Source organism: Arvicanthis niloticus (assembly GCF_011762505.2).
Source record: "Arvicanthis niloticus isolate mArvNil1 chromosome Y unlocalized genomic scaffold, mArvNil1.pat.X SUPER_Y_unloc_1, whole genome shotgun sequence".
NCBI lineage: Eukaryota > Metazoa > Chordata > Mammalia > Rodentia > Muridae > Arvicanthis > Arvicanthis niloticus.
Genome location: NW_023044978.1, coordinates 1,184,104 through 1,207,120, shown reverse-complemented (window position 1 = coordinate 1,207,120; position 23,017 = coordinate 1,184,104). Strand labels below are relative to the sequence as shown.

Genomic DNA, 23,017 nt, shown 5'->3' with positions numbered 1-23,017 from the left:
ATTGCTGTAGCTAGGACTTCCAGTACTATATTGAATAGGTAGGGTGAGAGTGGGCAGCCTTGCCTAGTCCCTGATCTTAGTGGGATTGCTTCAAGTTTCTCTCCATTTAGTTTGATGTTGGCTACTGGTTTGCTGTATATTGCTTTTACTATGTTTAGGTATGGGCCTTGAATCCCTAATCTTTCCAAGACTTTTAACATGAAGGGATGTTGAATTTTGTCAAATGCCTTCTCAGCGTCTAGTGAGATGACCATGTGTTTTTTTTCTTTGAGTTTATTTATGAAGTGGATTACATTGATGGATTTCCAAATATTGAACCATCCCTGCATTCCTGGAATAAAGCCTACTTGATCATGATGGATCATTGTTTTGATGTGTTGTTGGGTTCGGCTTGTGAGAATTTTATTGAGTATTTTTGCATCAATATTCATAAGAGAGGTTGGTCTGTAGTTCTTTTTCTTTGTTTGGTCTTTGAGAGGCTTAGGTATGAGCATAATGGTAGCTTCATAGAATGAATTGGGTAGTGTTCCTTCAGGTCAGTTCCTTGGAGTTACTCCAGTTGTAGTGAGACAGCCACTAGGCAAGAATTGCCTCTCTCCTTCTACAGACAAATTACTGTCCAGAAAAGGACACACTTGCAGAATAGTCGACTGATTATATCTGCCTAGACAGAGTAATCAGCCCTTAATAATTCTGCAGCACTAAGGTATGTCAGATGATCCTGGGCCAGAAGGCAGAAGAACAGAAGCTCCAATGTTTTGAAGTAGAACGAGTGTCCAGGTGTTCAGAGGTCTCTATAAATTGGCTAAGTTTTAGAAGCTATGCTTTGTGCTTTCCACAATTATAGTTAACTCACTCATTCTGGATTTCTGACAGCGTTGAAAACTTATAGCCTCATAGACAATCCTGCTATTTACTTTGAGAGAAAAGATTTGAGTGGATGGTTATCAGCTGACATTCATTCTAAAGCCACGTTCAGAACTAAATGTTTCAGTTAGGATAGATGACAGAGGTGCTGGTTAGTCAACAAAATGATGGACTGGGTATTAGGACTATCCTGTACCTCACTAGTACAAATTGGCATAATTATGCTCTAATTGTATTTTGAGAGAAAAGTTTTATTTTAACAGGAAGGGTGATATGTAGGAGGAGCTAAGGTGCAAGGAGTACTGAGAGGAAGAGATGGAGTAAGAAGAGGAGGAGAAGAAGGAGAGGAGAAGCTAGGTGATGAAAGAGAGAAAGAGGAGGGAGACAGGAAGGCAGATGTTCATGTATCTCCACCAGTCAAAGATAGTGGTTATATCTAGGTTGGGTAGTGGGTTACACCTCTGATTGAACAATACCAAACTTATAAAGCCTATGATTATACATTTTTAAAAAAATGTATAAATGCAAAAACGAAAAGGGTGAATGGGATAGGGGCTTTCTGGGGGGGGGGGGGGGAAGGGGAAAGAGGATGGCATCTGAAGTGTAAATAAAATATCTAATAAAAAGAAAAAGATTTTTTCACTAAAACGATCAGGTCCCGGAATTTTTTTGGCAAGGAAATTTTTAATGACTGCTTCTATTTCTTTAGGGGTTATGTGGCTGTTTAGGTGGTTTATCTGCTCCTCGTTTAACTTTTGGTACCTGGTATCTATCTAGAAAATTGTCCATTTCCTCCAGATTTTCTAATTTTGTTGAGTATAGGTCTTTGTAGTAGGATCTGATAATTTTTTTTAATTTCCTCTCTTTCTGTTGTTATGTCTCCCTTTTCTGTTCTGATTTTATTAATTTGAATGCTGTCTCTGCGCCCTTTGGTTACTCTGGCTAAGGGTTTGTCTATCTTGTTGATTTTCACAAAGAACCAGTTCCTGGTTTTGTTGATATTTTGTATAGTTCTTTTTGTTTTGACTTGGTTGATTTCAGCCCTGAGTTTGATTATTTCCTGCCGTCTACTCCTCTTGGATATACTAGCTTCTTTTTGTTCTAACGCTTTCAGGTGTACTGTCAAGTTGTTAGTGTATGCTCTTTCCACTTTCCTTTTGTGAGTACTTAGAGCTATGATTTTTCCTTTTAGTACTGCTTTCAATGAGTCCCACATGTTTAGATATGATATGTCCTCATTTTCATTTAAATCTAAAAAGTCTTTAATTTCTTTCTTAATTTCTTCCTTGACCAAGTCATCATTGAGTAGAGCATTGTTCAGTTGTCAAGTGTATGTCGGTTTTCTGTTGTTTTTGTCCATGTCAAAGACAAGTCTTAATCCATGGTGGTCTGATAAGGTACTGGGGATTATTTCAATCTTTTTGTATCTGTTGAGGCCTGTTTTGTGACCAAATATATGGTCTATTTTGGAGATGGTACCATGAGGTGCTGAGAAGAAGGTATATTCTTTTGTTTTAAGATGAAATGTTCTATAGATGTCAGTTAAGTCCAATTGGTTCATAACTTGTTAGTTTCATTGTGTCTCGATTTAGTTTCTGTTTCCATGATCTGTCCATAGCTGAGAGTGGGGTGTTGAAATCTCCCACTATTATTGTGTAGGGTGCAATGAATGCTTTAAGTTTTAGTAAAGTGTCTTTTAAGTATGTGGGTGCCCTTACATTTGGGGCATAGATGTTGAGAATTGCAAGTTCATCTTGGTATATTTTTTCTTTCATGAATATGAAGTGTCCTTCTTTATCTTTTTTGATTACTTCTGGTTGAAAACTGATTTTATTTGATATTAGAATCGCTACTCCAGCTTGTTTCTTGGGACCATTTGCTTGGAAGACTGTTTTCCAACCTTTTACTCTGAGGTAGTGTCTGTCCTTTCCACAGAGGTGCGTTTCCTGAATGCAGCAAAATGTTGGGTCCTGTTTACATATCCAGTCTGATAGTCTATGTCTTTTTACTGGAGAATTGAGTCCATTGATATTAAGAGATATTAAGGAAAAATGAGTGTTGTTTCCTGTTATTTTTGTTATTGGCAGTGGAGATATGTTTGTGTAGCTACCTTCTTTTATGGTTTTTGGAAGATTACTTTCCTGCTTTTTCTAGGTTGTAGTTTCCCTCCTTGTGATGGAGTTTTCCACCAATTATCCTTTGAATTCCTGAGTTTGTGTTGAGATACTGTGTAAATTTGGATTTGTCATGGAATATTTTGGTTTCTCCATCAATAATGATTGACAGTTTTGCTGGGTATAGTAGTCTGGGCTGGCATTTGTGTTCTCTTAGGGTCTGTATGATATCAGTCCAGGATCTTCTGGCTTTTATGGTCTCTGGTGAGAAGTCTTGTGTAATTCTTATAGGTCTGCCTTTATATGTTACTTTGCCTTTTTCCCTTACTGCTTTTAGTATTTTTTCTTTGTTTTGTACATTTGATGTTTTGACTATTATGTGGCGGGAAGTATTTCTTTTCTGGTCTAAACTATTTGGAGTTCTGTAGGCTTCTTGTATATTTATGGACAGCTCTTTCTTTAGGTTAGGGAAGTTTTCCTCTATAATTTTGTTGAGGATATTTATTGGTCCTTTAAGTTGGGAGTCTTCCCCCTCATCTATTCCTATTATCCTTAGGGTTGTCCTTCTCATTGTGTCTTGGATTTATTGTATATTTTGGGTTAGTAGCTTTTTGTATTTTGCATTTTCTTTGACAGTTGTGTCAATGTTTTCCATGGTATCTTCCGCACATGAGATTCTCTCTTCCATCTCCTGTATTCTGTTGGTAATACTTGTGTCTATGACTCCTGATCTTTTTTTAAGTTTTCTATCTCCAGGGTGTTCTCCCTTTGTGATTTCTTTATTGTTTCTACTTCCATTGTTAGATCCTGCATGTTTTGGTTTAATTCCTTCTCCTGTTTGTTTGCATTTTCTTGCAATTCCTTAAGGGACTTTTGTGTTTCCTCTCTAAGGGTTTCTATCTGTTCTTTGAGAGTGTTATTTATGTCTTTCTTAAAGTCCTCTATCATCATCATGAGAAGTGATTTTAATTCTGAATCCTGCTTTTCTGGTGTGATGAGGTGTTCAGGGCTTGCTATGATGGGGGAACTGGGTTCTGATGATGCCATGTAACTTTGGTTTCTGTTGCTTATGTTCTTGCACCTGCCTTTTGCCATCTGGTTAATTCTAGTGCTACCTGTACTTCTGACTCTGATTGAAGCCTGTCTTTCCAGTTGTCTCGCTTGTGTTTGGTCTTCTAGGAGTCCAGATGTCTCTGTGATTTTTTCCAGCTGCCCTGATTACAGTGGTATCTCTAGGATGCCTTAGGGTATGGTGCCTCCAAGGTAGCAGTCCAGCTAGATGTCTACTGTTCTGGGTGCAGTGTCTCCTCTTGGATATCTCAGGATATATTGTCTGACACTCTGAGTTCAGTTGTTCCTCTGTGGCTCTGGATTGAGTGGACCTTTCAGTATGTCTCAGGCAGGATCCGGGGTCCACATAACTGAAGACCTGGTAGAGGTCTGGTCCGGGCCTTAGACCCGGGAGATGGGCATAAGGGGGCTGCTAGCCGGCAGGGGGGAGGGGTATCTTTTACTCTGAGGTAGTATCTGTCTTTTTCACAAAGGTGCATTTCCTGTATGCAGCGAAATGTTGGATCCTGTTTATGTATCCAGTCTGATAGTCTATGTCTTTTTATTAAAGAATTGAGTCCATTGATATTAAGAGATATTAAGGAAAAATGAGTGTTGTTTCCTGTTATTTTTGTTATTGGCAGTGGAGTTATGTTCCTATAGCTACCTTCTTTTAGGGTTGTTGGGAGATTACTTTCTTGCTTTTCCTAGGTTGTAGTTTCCCTCCTTGTGTTGGAGTTTTCCACCAATTATCCCTTGAAGTGCTGGATTTGTGGTAAGATATTGTGTAAGTTTGGATTTGTCATGGAATATTTTTGTTTCTCTATCAATATTGATTGAGAGTTTTGTTGGGTATACTAGTCTGGGCTGGCATTTGTGTTCTCTTTGGGTCTGTGACCTCTCTAGGATGCCTCCAAAAGCAGTTTCCTTAGGGGAGTATATCAGTTGTGTAACTGCTCCAGCCTCTTGGATCTGGGCAATGGGTGGAAGGGGATTGGTTTTCCGCAGGAGGGGGTTCTTGATGCCAGGTGCACTCTGTGGGCTCCCTACTGCTAGTTGTGGTTCTGGGGCCGAGGGTGGTGTGCGGGTCCTCCTACCTGCAGCTCTGCACTTCGTGACCTTCCTAGGATGCCTCTGGATGCAGTTTTCTCAGAGGAGCAGATCAGCTGTGTGACTGCTCCAGCCTCCAGGATCCGGGCAATCTGTTTCCAGCTTTTTATTCTGAGATAGTCTCTGTCTTTGTCATGGAAGTGTGTTTCCTGTATGCTGCAAAAATGTTGGGTCCTGTTTAAATATCCAGTCCATTAGTCTCTGTCATTTTATTGGGAAAATGAGTCTATTGATGTTAGGAGATATTAAGGAGAGATTGTTGCTTCCTATTATTTTTGTTATTAGCTGTGGTACTATGTTTGTGTCATTAACTTCTTTTGGGTTTGTTAGAAGAAGATTACTTTTTTGCTTTTTTCAGCATATAATTTCCCTCCATGTGTTGGCAGTTTCCCTCTATTATCTTTTATAGGGCTGGATTTGTGGAAAGACATTGTGTGAATTTGGTTTTGTCATGGAATATCTTGGTTTCTTCATCTACAGTAATTGAGAGTTGTGCTGGATATAGTACCCTGGACTGGCATTTGTGTTCTCTTATTGTTTGTATGACATCTGTCCAGGATCTTCTGGCTTTATAGTATCTGGTGAGAAGTCTATTGTAATTCTGATAGAACTGTCTTTATGAGTTACTTGGCTTTTCCTTTACTGCTTTTAACAATTTCTCTTTCTTTCTGCCACCGATGATTATATTATTCCCTATGAAAAGTGAGTTTAAATCATCCTCACTTGGGCATTACTTGTTAAATTTCTCATACACTTTATCATAGTTAGCCATTACTTCTTGGCTAATATACATTTACCAATGAATAACTATTATGCAAGTTCTTTGGGCTCTGGGTCAACTCCTGAGGGATGATATTTTCACTTATTTGCCTGCAAAACTTATGTTGTCTTTGTTTTTATTAGCTATATGTTACATCTAAAATTGTATAAATGAACCACATTTTGTATCCATTCTTTGATGATGGCCATCTGATGCATTTCCACCTTCACTTATTAGCATTTATAATGCTATGATTCCAGTGGAGCAGATGTCCTTGTCGTATGGTGGAATATCTTTTTGTTACATGATCAGGCACAGTATAGCTGGAAATTCACATAGATCATTTTCCAAATTATCTGGAAACACACCAGATGAATTAACACTGTTTTAACTAGTTTCCAATTGTACCTGCAATGGAGAACTTTTCTTCTTTCTACACATCCACACCAGAATGTGCTGTCTGTTCTGTTTTTGATCGTTGCCATTTTGAGTAGTGTAAGGTGAAATCTTCAGGTATCTTTTACTGATACTTCCTTGATGTGTAATAATTTTGAAACTTTCTTAAAGAGGTTTATGATAATTTGAGATCTTTCTGTTGAGAATTCTCTATCACTAAAGCTTTTTAAAAATTATTTGGATTTTTGTTTGTTTTTGTTTTTAGCCTAACTTCTTGAGTTCTTTATATATTTTGGATATTAGTCCATTATTAGATGTAGAAATAGTAAAGATCTTCCCCTAATCTGAAGGTTGCCTTTTTTTCCATTGGCTTTTCAGTTTCATGAGGTCCCATTAGTTACTTGTTGTCCATAAAATGTAAAACCTTTGTTTTCTGCTCTGGAAATGTTCCTCAATGTGAAAATATTCAAGCCTATTTTCCACTTTCTATTCTATTATATTCAGTGTATTTTGTTTTCTTGATCCTAGAAATGAGGTCCTTGATCCTAGAACTTAACCTTTGTGCAAGGTCATAAATATTGATTAGTTTTCATACTTCTTCATGCAGACTGCCTATTAGACAAGCACCATTTGTTGGAAATGTTTTCTTTTTTCTACTGTTGGTTTCTTTGTCAATGAGCAACTGTCCATGTTTGTGTGGATTTATTTCTTGGTTTTCAGTTTTATGCCATTGATCAAACTGTCCATATCTGTTCAATAGGGTGAATTTTTTTGGACTCTTACTATACTGCAGTACAGCATGATGCTGCTTCCTGCATAAGTCCTTTTATTTTCCAGATTTATTTTGGCTATCTTGAGTTTTTGTTTTTCCATATGAATTAAGAATTGCTGTTTCCATGCCTGTAAGAATCATGTTATTTTTGATGATGATTTTACTGAATTGACAGATTACTTTTTAAAATTAGAATAGTATTTAGAATATATATATATATATATATATATATATATATATATATATATATACACATATATGCATAATTGTACATCTTAAATGATATCCCACTTCCCAGTTACCCCTCCACCAAACTTCCATCCCTCATCTAACACCTTCTCTCCTTATTTCTGTGGAAGGGTTCCCACACTCATCCACACTTTTCTGTGGCACTGTTCCAGCATCATCTGACTCTGGGCCATCAACCCTCCCTGGGGCCAATGCCCTCCCCCCTATTGCTGTCAAATAAAGCCATCCTCTTGTACATATGTATCTGGAGCCATAGCACCCTCCAGGTACACTCATTGTTTGATGGATATTCTTACTGTGTTAATATTTTTAATACTTGAGCATTGAGATTTTTCTAATTTTTTCAATTTCTTTCTCCAGAGATGTTAAGTTCTTGTCATAAAGAACTTTTACTTGCTTGGTTAGACTTATACTAATAATTTTTATTAATTTTATCTATTGTGAAAGTACTGTTTCTATAATTTTTTGGATAATGATCATTGGTATAAATGAAAGCTCATTCTGTTTCAGTTAATATTTTATACAACTACTTTGCTGAAGGAATTGCCTGGGAGATATTTTAGTGTCACTTAGGTATAATTATGTATATATCATCTTCTGAATATAGAAGAACAGAATGTCATCTGTGGCCACATTCCTTCTGTATGACATCTGTCCAAGATCTTCTGGCTCTTTGCTCCTCTCTTGAGAAAGTTGGTGTAATTATGATAGATCTGCATTTACGTGTTACTAGGCCTTATCTCCTATACACATTTTAATATTCTTTCATTCATCTGTCCATATAGTGTTTTGTTGTTTTTGTTATTGTTGTTGAAGAAAATCTTATTTTTCAGGTCTGATTTACTTTATATTCTCTAGGTTTTTCTTACATGTATGGCCATCACTTTCTTTAGGGTAAAGACATTTTTTCTGTTTCATTGAACATGTTTTTATCCATTTGAACTGGGAATTTTCATCCTCTTCTATTATTATTAGTCTAAGGCTTTTTTTGTTTTCATTGTATTCCCATTTTTTCTGAGTGTTTTGGTTAGGTTCTTTTGATGCATTTTTTTATTGATGTGTCAATATATACTTTGATACCTTTTGTACTTCAGATTCTCCCTTCAATATCTTTTGCTCTGTTAATAATTCTTGCATCTGTAGTTCCTAATCACTTTCTTACATTATCCATCTCCAGGATTCTTTCTATCTGTGAATTCTTTATGTATTTTATACTATTTTTAGGTCTTGGAATGTTTTGTTAATTTCCTTCACCTAGTTGATTGTATTTTTCAGTGTTTTTAAGGGGTTATTTATAAAGACATCTAATATAATCATGCTATAGGAATTTTTTTTTTCTGAATCTTGCTCTTTGTGTATTGTAGAAGATCCAAAAATTAATGTCATTCATAGAAATACAGGGTTCTGATGTTTCAAAAATTATTATGTTTTCTATTTCTTTTGTTTTTGCACGTCCTTTTCCTCACATAGTTTTCTCTGGGCTTATCTGGGATGCACTATAACTGGAGCAGATATTCTTTCAGGCAAGTTGAGGTCTGTGACTTAGGTCAGATCAGGGCTCCTGAGGGCAAGCAGTGCTCTGTCATGTTAGGCAAGGCCTCCGAAATTCCTCTGGTTGCAGGAGAGCTCTTATGTTCCTGTATCATTCTCACCCAAGTTAAGGCAGACTTGTAAATAGGTTAGACTTGTAAATAGGTTAGATTTGGGTTTCTTGACCAGTTTCATGAATCTGTGTTTCTTGTGATGGAAAACCTCTTGGGAAAAAATTAGTTGTTTTTGTGTTTTATGATAGTCTTCCTAGGACTTAGGTATTTTTTATTCCTAGTTATGCCAGATTTACTGAGACATAGGTAACCTATGATGTTCCTTGGAAGGCGGTGGCCCAATCTCACAAATCTGCCACAATTTCCCTTACTGTATTTTCAAATGTAACTTTTCCTTAAAATTTAGATATTAATTGTAATTTTTCTAAGAGAATGCTGATTATTATTATTATTATTATTATTATTATTATTATTATTATTAATCAAAGATGCTTTTTGTTTTGACATAAAGGAGAATTTTTGGAGGTTTGGTGTATTGCTGAATTGTAATTCTAAATTCTGTACCAATAAGAAGGCTTAGGCTTATTCCTGAATTCTCACATTTAAGAGTTTTTTTATTGTGCAAACGTTGTTTCTGGACTAAATATATTTGTTAAGTAATATTGGCTAAATTCAACTACTAGAGAGATTAGAGGTATTAATTATAATTTATTTCACTTATTTTGTCTGTGATAAAAAATTGAATTGGTGACTAGCTATATGTTTTAACTTATACATTTAAAAGTACAGGAATAGAGTTTGTGCATGATCAGAGCAGAGAAGTAATTGTCAGTTTTATGTTACAACATTCCTGTTTCCTTTAATGTATTTCTGCCTGAAAAATTGATACTGTTGTTTAATGTACATTATAGAAATAAGAATTCCAATGAAGTTGAGGAAAGGAGTTGTTTTTTTGGTTTTTTTTTTTTTTTTTGAGTATATGATGATTTGTGGTTTGGGTGTCTATTTTTCTTAGAAAAAATAATCTTCCCTTTAAATATCTGTAAAATTTTACAGTCCTATCAAAATAATAAAGAAGTTTCTCTTTTGATATGCATTCTCACATTTGATTTGTAATCTATCCACTCTGACAAAAATAAAATGTCAATTCAAAGACATATAATATTTTTATGTTTAAATACCTAAAAAATTTTCTTTACATGTTTATTTCTGACGATTTAGCACATATCTGAATAGAATTCTCAGTTTATATCAGTGCATTATTTCAAAATTAGTGCTATGTTTAACTATGTTTTATCAAGAATTATTAGTATATACATCATAAAATTACTTTCTGTGACAAAAAGTTAATGGTATTTTCCACTTTTTATCATTTAATTTATTGTATCTGGTTTTATGTTGAAGTCTATATGACACTTCAGTTTTAGCATGGGTCATAAGAATAGCACTATTTGCATTCTTCTAAATGCAGATATGCAGTTATACCTACACCATTTTTTCAACATGCTCTTTCTTTCTTGTTGATCTGACTTCTTTAAAAAATTGTGTATGAAATCCATTCTGAATCTTCAATTTCATTCAACTAACCAATGTTTCTCTTTGCCAACAGCATGTAATTTTATTAATATTGATCTTTAGTAGAGCTAATTAGGGATAGAGCCATTTCCAGACATTTTTTTCAAGGCTCTCAAAGCCTTTAAAACAGTAAAATCAAGCTAAGAAACACATAGGATATAAAGCCACCAAAATCAAACAAAGGCTAGAGAAATTAATGGAAAACAGAAATAAATGGACAAAACACAGATCTAAAAATGTCAAATTTAGAAATTGGCAACTCTATGTCCTGAGTGCTAAAATGTTTTTCTATGTCTCTATAAATCAGAAATCATCCAACCTTGTAGAAAGAGTTATAGAGCTCAGGGGATGAAGTTAAGATTGATATTGTTAGGTTTTCTTGAAGTTCATTTGTGAGGAGAATGGTAGTGTATTACCTGTTTCACCAATGTGCGCTTACGGACAATCCTCATTAATTTATTTTCTTTGACATATTTTCTCCCAGTTTTTTTGTATTCATCAAAGTTCAGCTTCACTTATCTCTACATATGTAAATATGTTCTCAGATTAGAAAATATTTTGTGCATTATGTATATGCATCACACATACACACACACACACACACACACACAGAGTCTGGTACATACCCATACATGTGTGAACAAACACAAAGTAAACAATAAATAAAATATTTAATAAATTTGTAAGCAAAACAATACTTTCATGAAATTATCATTCTAGATAATAAATGTAAAAATAATGATGCAAATGATATAAATTGTGGTAAAATAGATATCTGTTTTTTCCCCAAAGTACTGTAATAAACTATGGGATAACAAATTCAACTTAAACAGATATTGTCAGACATATGATATTGGCAGAAAGTTCAAAAACAAGTATAGAACATTACAGCATGGAAGTTACATTGATAGGGGTACTTGACACATGAGACAGCATATCAGATTGTATGTGTATCAAAATTAAGAGAGTGATGAATGCTTGTCTAAGCTCCTTTCTCTTGTTTATTCATTTATCAGTTTATTAAATATAATGTCATGATGATTCTGTGTCTTCTTCCAATGTCAACAAACACAATCAAAGCATTACTTACAAAGTAGCACATAATTTTGTTTATAAGATGATTCTAGAGCATTTCAGTAGACAGTACAAATAACTATATTGTTTACAAAGCAATAGGGAGTATGGGGGTGTTAATTGACGTTGGAGGTGAGAGGTAAAAGAACAATAATTGTTTTGTCTTCAAACTGGAGCTTCAGTGGAATGAAGAAATATTGGTGGTTTGTGGTTCACCGTTTTTTAATGTTAAATATAGAACAAATCATGTGGTTGCCACCACATAGCAGATCCTCTTGTGTATCTAGTGCTACATTCCAAACTTTGCTCTCAATTTTAATACCATTGAAAAATAAGCAAAAAAAAAAAAAAAAAAAATCAACAAAACAAAACAAATAAATAAATAAAAAAGACACCAAAATTACATCTCCTGACTGGAGAAAACAAATGAAGACAAAATTTCAGGTAACATTCTGTGGAGTTGTAGATCAGGAAAAAGAATACTGATCAAGACAATGAACTAAGAGAAGAACCTCAAGGTAAAAAATGATAGGAAGAAAATAGGTCTCCCTTGGATGCATTCCTTACATAATGGTGCTTGAAAGGAGCCTAAGATAATAGTAATACCCCAGTGAGTCTGATGCAGACATGGGAAGCTGTAACTCCAGCATTAGAAAATTGATTAGGGCAAATAACCTAGTAATTGTGATAGAGATGAAAGAAGACACTATAACATCTTTCTTATTTATTTGGAAGCAAAAAATGAATAGAAATAACTATAATATAAAAATAAAATTAGGACTATAAGTTTATAAAAGTGACAATAGCACAGAAGTCTGAATGCAATGCAGACAAACAGTTTTATGGAACATCAAGAGATCGGTAGAATAAAAGAGTTAAGTAATGAAAAATCACTACATAAAGCAACAAACATTACAATCAACTATAAATTGTTGACCAGTAGAAAAAGTTGTCTGTCCCCTAGAATGAAGTAAAGAATGGTCTAGTGCATACCATGAAACCACAGGTATTTTAAGAGTCAATATAATTTTAAAAATTAAGTAATATGGCTCAGGGAGCAGAAGCAGAAATAAAAGACTAAAATAACACTGGCAAATAACTGTTGAACTAGAATGGTCTACAAAATACATCCTAGGACATCCAGATATACACAGTGGCGTCCTATCAAAACAATCTAAACATAAAAAAAATCAACCAATAAACAAAATTTAGCAAGCAATTATTACATAGAAACATACATACATACATTCATACATACATACATGCATGCATACATACATACATGCATACATACATACATACATACATACAAACACACACACATTTAACATTATATGTACTATACAAGATATATTTTATTGAGATTGAGTCTTTTGACCCTATATCCACAGGTTTTTTTTTTTTTTCCAAAAGGAGGAATTTAGGAAATCTAATGGGTTTTTGTTCCCTAATTTAGTTACACAACGGTGTTTATAGTAAACAGCTGTGCAGAAGAGACATAGATAAAATTTAGATTTCTGAACTTAGATTCAGAGAAGAAAATGAGTAGAGAGAAAAAAATAAAAACAAGAGAAGACACCATGACTTAAGAATTCAATTTATTGGTATCAAGACTGTGCATTTTTAGTTAAAAGAGGCACAGAGTAAATGGTAGGATAGTAGATTCTTATAAAAGGAGAATATCTTTACAGCTTTATTGTTGCTAAAATGTAATATTAAATTATTCTCCAGGTGTGTGTTTTATCTGTTAATAAAAGAACTAAAGGCTGGGTAAAAATATTTTATTGACATTAAATATTTTTCTACAAGATATTTAGAAGGGGTAACAAAATACTCCTGGGAATATATATGGAGAAAAATGTGGAACAGTGTTGGGCTGTAGTGTGCACATCAGAATGGATGCTGTTGGGCTGAATTGTGGGTCCTACATGTCTGCCACCCCAAGAGTCTGAGGTCATGGGCTAGGAAGGCAGAAGCAAGAGAATCTGACTGAGTTCACTCCATGCTGCATGAGGTGGATGTTGGGCTCTGAGAAGCCAGTCGGCTCCATTCCATTCCAGGCATAGGGATAACACAGTCTCATACCTCACAGGGGATGAAGCTCTTGGGTTGAGGATCTCTGGGTGAGGGAGCAACCATCGACTAACTGGGTCTCAAGCTCATGGGCTTTTAGGTGCTACTGAGAGGCCACAGAAGAACCAAAATTGGGGGGGGGGGAGCATATGTGCTAGAGAGACCTGTAACTGAAGTGGTGAGAGAGAGAAGCTCCAACAGTGTCCCACAGGAATGAGACACTTTGTCACAGTGACTTACTTGGTTGGTTCATGGCTGGGCCTTCATGGCTGGAACATAGAGATGTCATCTGCAGGAGGTTAGACTGCATCTCAATAGTTGAAGACCTTTGCCACAGTTTCCCACAGTGGGCCACAAACAATAGTTAGTCTAGGTCTTAAAATATTTATTGTTATGGCTGAAAATGGATGAAGCTGTACCCTGTATTCTCAGAGTGGGCCTGAGGTTAAATAGATTGTGAAAGGAGAAGGGTCTGGGAAGAAATGCTAAATTTGCTATGCCCTCTGGCCTTTGGTTATCTCATGAATAAGGAAATGTCTTAAGGCTCTGCAGCCTGTGTCATGCCCAATATCTCTGCTATGTTACTGATGGCCACTAACCTCTCTCTGGGAACAGCTGTGCAAGGCTGTGGGAAGCCATGGCAAGGCCTTACTCTTGGCAAAGATTCAATCTTGGCTCTCCTATCTACTACTCTTCTTTCTGCTTACCTTTTATGATTCATTTGTCAGTTCTCAGAACATCAAACAAAGCCTTATAGCAACCCACTGTAGTAACCCTTCCTCCTGATCTCTAGATTTAGACAACATCCTGCCAGATAGATGTTTTTAGAACCCCTGGTAATGAAAAGGCATTGTAAGAATAACTTAGTTAGACACCATAGCTGCAGCCAGCTTCTTCCATCTAGAAACCCCACTTTCCTTTTCTACCCCTCCTCATATCCTTTTTTTAGAGTATATACCCAGTGTGAATAATAAAAAGTTTGCCAGCTTGATCAGACTTCTTGACTTGCTGTACCTTTTTATTTTTTCTCACATCTCAGTCCTCTCCACAGGGTCTAAGTGTCCCACTTGATTGTCCAGCTGGCCTGAACAGAGGGCTGAAGTTAAGTGAGAACAACCAGAAGTGCAGGAGCAAGCCAAACTCATAGGGTCTCTTTAGGGTCTCTGGGGTACAAGGCCTGTGCTCAACCAGGTGCCCAGCTGCCTGTCACTGCCCACTGCCCCACAAAACCGAAACTGAAGGAGGGTCCATCTAAAGACTGCCCTACCTCACTATCCATCCCATGCACAGTCACCAAACTCAGAGGCTGTTGTGGATAACAGGAAGTACATGTTGACAGGGGCTTAATATACCTGTCTCATTAAAGGCTCTGTCAAAACCTGAAATACACAAACGCAGATGCTCTCAGCTAACCATTGAACTGATCAAGGATTTCCCAATGGAGGAGTTAGAAAGAAGACTGAATGAGCTGAAGGGGTTTACAACCCCATGGGGAGAGCAACAAAACCAACCAACCAGAGTTCCCTAGGTCTAAACCACTAGCCTGGAGGCACATTGGGAGTGACCTATGGCTCAAACTGTATATGAAAGGGAGGATAGCCATGTTGGACATAGGTGAAAGAGGTCCAGTGAAGGCTCCTTATGTTGAATTTGATTCATTTATTTTATCAGTGTGGGGAAATTCTTGGGTAGGAAGATGGAAGTGAGTGTGTGTGTGTGTGTGTGTGTGTGGTCACAACAACCCAGAAGCAAAAGGGGAGATGAGATAGGGAGTGTGTGCAAGGGGGGCGGGCAAATAGGAAGATGGGATAATATCTTAAATTTAAATAAATAAAATATTCAATAAAATATAAAATAAATATTTAAAAATAAAGATATTTAGTATTACATATGTATATACCTAAATAGATTCATTAAAACTGAGATGGAGTACATAGTGAGAAGGAAAAGAAAGTTGTGTATGGGACATTTTGAAAGGTGGAAAAGCAAGGGAATATTGTCACTATATAATAACATCAAAAACTAATCATCATATTTTGTCACATTCAGAAGTAATCACATAATTTATTAGTTTTCTAAAGTTGATTTGCTGCCACTGCCAGCAAGGAAGCTCCCCTTAATGAGGTCATCATTTACATTAGAAAGGTTTTTAAGGATTGGTGTTCTCATGAACATCCATTTCAAAATTCCCCTCTACCTCAATTTACCACTCTGCTCATATGCACACTCACCTCCCACTTACATAGTTGTCTTCTCAATCTGTCTCCAATGACTAGTTCCCCTTCAGATTGAAAGTCTCATACCTTCTCTTGGGGCTTAGCTTATGTAAGTCTGTATATTGTAACGTTGTTACCCTGCATATTATTGGTAATATCTATTTATAAGTTAGTAACTATCTTTCTTATCTTTCTGGACTTGTGCTATCTCACTGAGGAAGGTATTTTTTAATTCCTTGAATTTTCCTGCACATTTCTTGAGGTCTTTATTTTTAATAGCTAAATGTGTAGACTCCATTATGCAGATGATCCACAATCCATTATTTTTCATGCTTTATTTGAGACTTATCTAGAATGTTTCCAGTATCTGCCTACTATAAATAGAGCTGATATAAATGTTTTTAAGCAGCTGATATTGTGGTGGTGTTGGGCATATTTAGGGTATATAAACAGCAGAACTGTAGCTCGATCTTGTTGAAGAAGCACAATTGACTTTCAAAAAATGCCTAAACAAATAGTAAAGTGATTGAACTTCCTTAACTTCCTCTAGCAATTTAGGAGTTCTACCTTTGCACCACATCCTTAAAAACATGTGCTATGACATGATTTTTGATTGGATCCATTCATAATCCAATCTTCAGGATCAAGAAATCTGAAGTAACCACCACCAATAGGCAGCTGAATCATTCATTGGAGAAAATGTGACATTAAACTCACTCTTTAAAACTTTGAACCAACTATTTTTTACCAGTAAGTTATTCAGGTATAGAGATGAAACAGATTGTTGGAACAAAAAGAAAATACTGGGACAACTGGAGAAACATTATATATAAGACTAGTTAACATTACATCAACAAGTTTCTAAAATGATTCATGATATTTTGATATATGTGTAGTTTGAAAACTCACATAAGGATCTCCTTGGATGCTTCATCCAGGAGCAGATGAAAAAAATCCAGAGAACCACAAAAAACATCAACTGTATTTTGGGAGTATTCTGAACAAGTTTAATAAAGTAAAAAAGTTTAGTAAAGTAGGAAATGTACACTAGATAACTTAGAATCATCTAAGTTGAACATACTGGGTATTAAACAGATTGAACTGCCAACCATAGAACATGCATGGGCTGTACTTAAGGTCCCTATCCATTTGTAGCAAAAGTCCGGCTTGGCCTTCATAGGTTTCACCTAACAATTGAAGTTGATTCTCTGATAGTGTTGCCTGTAATCTATTCCATTTCCCCAAACTGAAATTCATTTTTGGGTTCCAGAGAGAGAAAATATACTCATTCTTACTGGTAATGGATACCCCACAAAAACTGGTATCTTTGTGGTCATGGTGGTGGTGCTTTCATCCTTGGAGAATATTTGTAAATATAGGGCTTGGAGAATAGAAAGATTCCAGGATACAAATGTAAAATGAAAAAGTAAATAAGTGTTGGGGTCCACACTAGCCCCACGTTGGGGCGGACAAAAAATGTCATGGCCCAAGCAAAATATTGAGGACTGAGCCTACCTACATTTGGGCGGCCACTGTATCCTGGCCCAAGCTGCCGCTCCTGTCCGAGGGTTGGGGTTCAGCAAGAGCGAGAGTGAGGATGGACTGGAAGAATGCAGACAAGACAGAGTGTGATTCAATCCCGTTTATTCTTCGGTCTAAGTCCTAAGTCTTGAGTTCCTAGTGCCTAGTCCCTAGCTCCTAGTCCCTCCAAGTTCCAAGTTACTTCTTCCAAGTTCTCTTCCAAGTGCCTGCTACCTGTCTTCTCTCTGCTGTGTCTGGTTCTCTCTTCTCTGTCTCCCTAATGTCTGATTCTGATCTGTTCTGTCTCTGCCTTTTATATGTCTCACTTCTAAGCCATGTCTCTAAGTCACACCTATAATCATGCCCTTAGGTCTTGTCTCTAACTCTGATCTCTAAATTACACTCTTAAGTCACACACCTTTAATCTCACACACCTTTAATCTCATGCACCTTTAATCTCAAGGTATCTAAACCAAGATTATCGGAGTGTGCTCAGCTGTTGTAGGCTATTGTAATCCAAGTCACATGTCAGGGTATATGGCTCAAGATGGCTGCAAAGCTGATAGCCGCTTTCTGCTAAAAGTCGGCCCCCAACAAATAAGTTAAAAATGAAAACTGAAACTTAGCACTTCTGCTTGTTTTAAAGATATAAGATGAATTTAAAAGTTGAGTGATATATTGTTCTCTCTCAATGATATTAAGAAATATTTGTGTAAGTTTTAGAGTCATTAATTTATTCTTTTATGTCAAGATGATTTTAATTTCAACTATTGAAAGGCACAAACAATAGAAAAAGATAGTTGAAAATTTAACTAATGTACCTGTTTTAACAGGAGTTTGATAGTCCCCATCAAAACATGTTATATCTGCTTATTTTGATGTGTAAAGTTTAACTCTCAGCAGAGGCAAATTCTTTTGTTTAAATTTGAAGTCGGACTTATTTGTATTTTAAGTCATAGTCTAGTCAGCAATACATTGTTAACTCATATATTTGAAAAAAATCCATGTTCGGAATCATTTCACCAGACATACTTGGATCCAATTTTAAAGCAAATGGCCCCAATCCAAAACAAATATGTGTCACTTTGTACAAGAATATTTACAGTAAATAAACTATAGGAGAAGAATGATTCACTGTGTTGTAATAGACGTCTTAACCAGAATTCCCTAGTAAATATGTAGAGTTTTCTGTTGAGTAATGCTCTATCCAGGTCATAATATAAAGTCATGAAAAGACAAATTCTACTTATTTCCATGTAATATCCATAAATTAGATTCAGAGCAGATGTTCCTCAAAATGAAATTTCTCCAGATAAACTTATATATTTACGAAAAAAAAGACTACTATCACAGAATTAAAAATGAAATAGATATATACATTTAAAAAACTAAAAAATTTTTGCTAAGTAAATTGTATATAAAATCATACACATTGATATAATTTTAAACTTTCAATCAGCATGCCACACTAAATGTACCTGCAGGTTTTTAGGGGTAAAATAAGAAGCTTGAGTGGAGGTGAGAACCTCAAGAAAAAGTGCTAAATATTTATTTGTTTTTTTTTCCTAGTTCCCTGTTCAGAATAATGAGAATCAGACTCAAATATATATTTATAAATATGGTGGTCATGTATCTTCTATAATTTTATAAACTCTTCTACAATTTGAAAAACTATAGATAACTCATGTATTTTAATCTACATTTATTCATGTACCTTTAAACCTGGACTCATAGTCTATGTGTCTCTATCTTTAAATCATTTGAAAGAAATTTTCTCATGCCTGGATCTACTGCATATTTTTTTCTGCATATAAGATATCCTGCTTTCTACTTCTTGACTAAGTAGTAGGGTAAAAAATGTTATTATTGACAAATGATACATTAATATAATACACAAAATATTCTTTCAGCACAGATAATAGAAAATATATGTAATTATGAAGAGATAGATGATCATATACTGTGAAGATTGAATATGGAAAGAGCATAAATGTGTCTAAAAAACAAACACTAATGACTGTTTGACATTTTATATAGGTTCTTCACCTATATACACTGCAATCTGTCTTGTCATCCCAAAGCACACTCAATATCATCAAAATGAAATCCCTACTTCAATTTAATATTCTGGCCTACAATATGGGATGAAGACTTCTAAGTCCTAGGGACATAGAAATCATATTTTCACTGAGATGATGTTAGGTTCCACTTTCTGAGTTTGGCTTTTTCATGTCCATGCCTTGATGAATGGTTCCCATTTTCGTTTTTGTCTTCTAGACTTTTGATATGTGTTAATGGTAGCTGTGTGACATTTAGCCTTATATTTTCTTTTTATGCATTGAAAACTTTGAAATCACTTCTGGAGATGCCTCCATCATAAAAACCTTGCTCTATATAATAAAAATTCTATCATCCACAATAAATAAATAAAAATAATGAAAAGTAAGTAAGTGAGCATTAAGGGTCTTTAAAGGAAAATATAAATCTTTCTAAGAACAGGCCTTGAAGTAGACAATGGGGAGACATAGGTGAGAGAGAACCACAATAATATTAAAAAATGAATGCTATTAGAAATGATACAGCTTGATACATGGAATGAAATTGAAGATTCACACTTTAGTTCAATCACATAAATTTTTATCAATAGGTCACACATATAGGACAGAATAAAATATTTAAACAAATTATACAGGTCTTACTGCATACTGAATAAAGAACACAATGATACCTGTAGGAATGACCCTTCATTAAAATTGTGTCATAGACTTCAACATAAATCACATACACTGAATCTGGTTGATAGAAAAAGTGGGACAAAAAATGGACATAGTACTATTGGAGGACCAAGCTATACAACTCCTGGGCATATACCAAAAATGTTTTCCAACACATAACAAAGACACATGCCTCACTATTTGTACTTATTTATAATATCCAGAAGCTGGAAGGAAACCAGATATCCTTCAACAGAGGAATAGAAATGGAAAATGTGGTACATTTACACAATGGAGTAGTACTCAGCTATTAAAAACAATGAATTCAAGAAATTCGTAGGCAAATTATGGAACTAGAAAATATCACAGTAAGTGAGTTAACCTAGGAACAACAAAAAACATGGTATGCACTCACTGATAAGTGGATATTAGCCCAAAAGCTCACAATATTCAAGACACAAATCCCAGACCACATGAAGCTCAAGAATAAGGAAGACCAAAGTGTGGGTGCTTCAGTCCTTCTTAAAAGGAGTAACAAAATACTTATGGAAAAAAATATGGAGACAAAGTGTGGATCAGAGACTGAAGAAAAGCATATCCAGAGACTGCTCTACTTATAGTTCTGTCCCATATACAGACACCAAACCCAGATACTATTGTGACACACAGAATTGCTTGCTGACAGAATCCTAAAATAGCTCTCTCCTGCAAGGTTCTGCCAAAGTCTTGCAAATACAGAGGTTGATGTTTGCAGCAAATATTTGGAATAAGCACAGGGTCCCCAATGAAAGAGTTAGAGAAAGGACTTAAAAAGATACAGGTGTTTGCAACTGACAGGAAGAACAACAATATCAACCAAACAGACCCCCACACCCCAGAGTTTCTAGGAACTAAACCACCAACAAAAGTGTATAAGTGGAAGAACCCAAGGCTCCATCTGCAAATGTAGCAGAGGATGACTTTGCTGGACATCAATAAGAGGAGAGGCTCTTGGTCCTGTGAAGACTCAATTCCCTAATGTAGAGGAATATCATGATGGAAAGTTAGGAGTTCATGGTTGGCGGGGGAAAGCACCCTCATTGAAGCAGAAAGAGAGAGGATGGGATAGGGGATTTCCAGATGGAAAACTGAGAAAGAAAATACCATTTAGAATGTAAATGAATGAAATAGCCAGTAAATGAAAGAAAATAAAAGAAGGCAAATTACTGAAATAATGCTGATATTCATAAGACAGGTAAGAAAAATAAAGATTCATCACAGGCATTAGAAAATGCAAATAAGGGCATTGACTCAGCAAATCCTGTCTTCAGCTTTCTTTTCTTTTGTGGAAAACAAGATCATTACTTGCTCAACTCCTCCAAAACTTGCTCTGTCTGGATCTACAGGCAATCCCTTCAACTTTATCTGGCTTTTTTTTTATTTTGACGGAAAAACTTCTTACCTATTGGAATAAAATATGTTCTGTATTCATAAGCAGTAAGAACATCCAGGAACTCCAAATGAAACAAATTAGTTTCAGTGATCAAGCCTTTTCTGTCTTGTATAACCATTTGAATTACAGCACGTGCACCATTAAAATACTTAAGGCAAATAATGTGTCCTTCTTACCTTCAAAGCTCCTGTTCTTTGATTTGATTCAAAAGCGCTGTTTGCAATAACTTGGACCTCAGTTTCACGCACCATTCCCACACTGATGTTAAACTATTATGTGATGTCTTGACCCAGGCAGAATGCAACATAGAAAAGCTGGACCTACAAAACTGTGACCTTTTACCTGATGACTTCGAGAACATTGCCTTAGTCCTGATGAGGAGCAAGACCTTGAAGACTCTTGGTTTGGCATGCAACAATTTGGACCAAGGCGTATACTCACTGTGTAAGGCTTTGTGCCACCCAGACTGTATTCTGAAGAACTTAGTATTGGCCAACTGCTCCCTCAGTGAGCAATGTTGGGAATAACTTTCTTATGTTCTTCAGTGGAACAAAACTCTGGGTCATTTAGACATTAGCTGTAATGACCTGAAGGATAAAGGACTGAAAATTCTTTGTAAGGCTCTAACTCTACCACACTGTGTCCTGGAAAACATATGTATGACATCTTGTCTCATAACTTCTAGTGGCTACCAGAACCTGGCTGAAATACTGAGGAACAACCATAACCTGAAGTCCCTAAATGTTTCAGAAAATAAGTTAGAAGATGCTGGTGTGAAGCTGCTTTGTGATGCTATAAAACATCCCAACTGCCGCTTAGTGTACCTTGGGTTGGAAGCCTGTGACATAACTGGTGCCAGTCGTGAGGACTTTGGTCTGCTTTTTTACAGGTTAATACCCTGTGTGAAATCAGCCTGTGTAGGAATGCCAACGAAGTTCCTCCATTTTTTGGAGGACTGGAGTAGCAGGAGTGTGCTTTCCATACTTTTTGACTGTGCATTACTGACCTTGATAAAAAATCCCAGGCATTTCTAGTTTCTGAGAAAAAGAAAAATACTTTTTATGCATCAGAAGCAGTGTTTAAGCAGAAGCAGAAAACAAGGGTGGACATTCTGAAGCAAGAACATACGCCGTGTGTATTCTAACCTCAAACTTCTTCCAGAAGAGGGGAGGATCTTTATTTTGTTGCATTGTATAAAAAAATTAGAGGTTACAAACATTTCAATGAGATATGATTTCCTTTTACCCCATTTAGATGTGCTTTACAAGATAGATGTGGCTTTTTGTTTGCACTACAGTTTCAGATAAGCCATTCACATAGAGTCATGCTAAAACAAATGCCTTAAATGACATTTTCCCCACACTGGTTTCTTAAGTACCCAATAAAAGAAGTAAGTATCTTTAAGTAGTGCTTTGTAATCTCTTAACAGAAGTTTTGTTTTTGTTGGATTAGCAGAGTGTTATTGTTGGTCCAGGCAATAATGTTACTCTAAAAGTTTGTTAAGGAAATTTTACTTGGCTATGCATGAGAAGCTCTTAACAGAGACCTGA

General features: G+C 35.8%; 1 pseudogene; it reads left to right on the top strand.

The window, feature by feature from the left end:
• The first annotated feature begins 20,382 nt into the window (after window positions 1–20,382).
• Window positions 20,383–22,611, top strand: LOC117695948 (NACHT, LRR and PYD domains-containing protein 4A pseudogene; annotated as a pseudogene).
• Window positions 22,612–23,017: the final 406 nt, after the last annotated feature.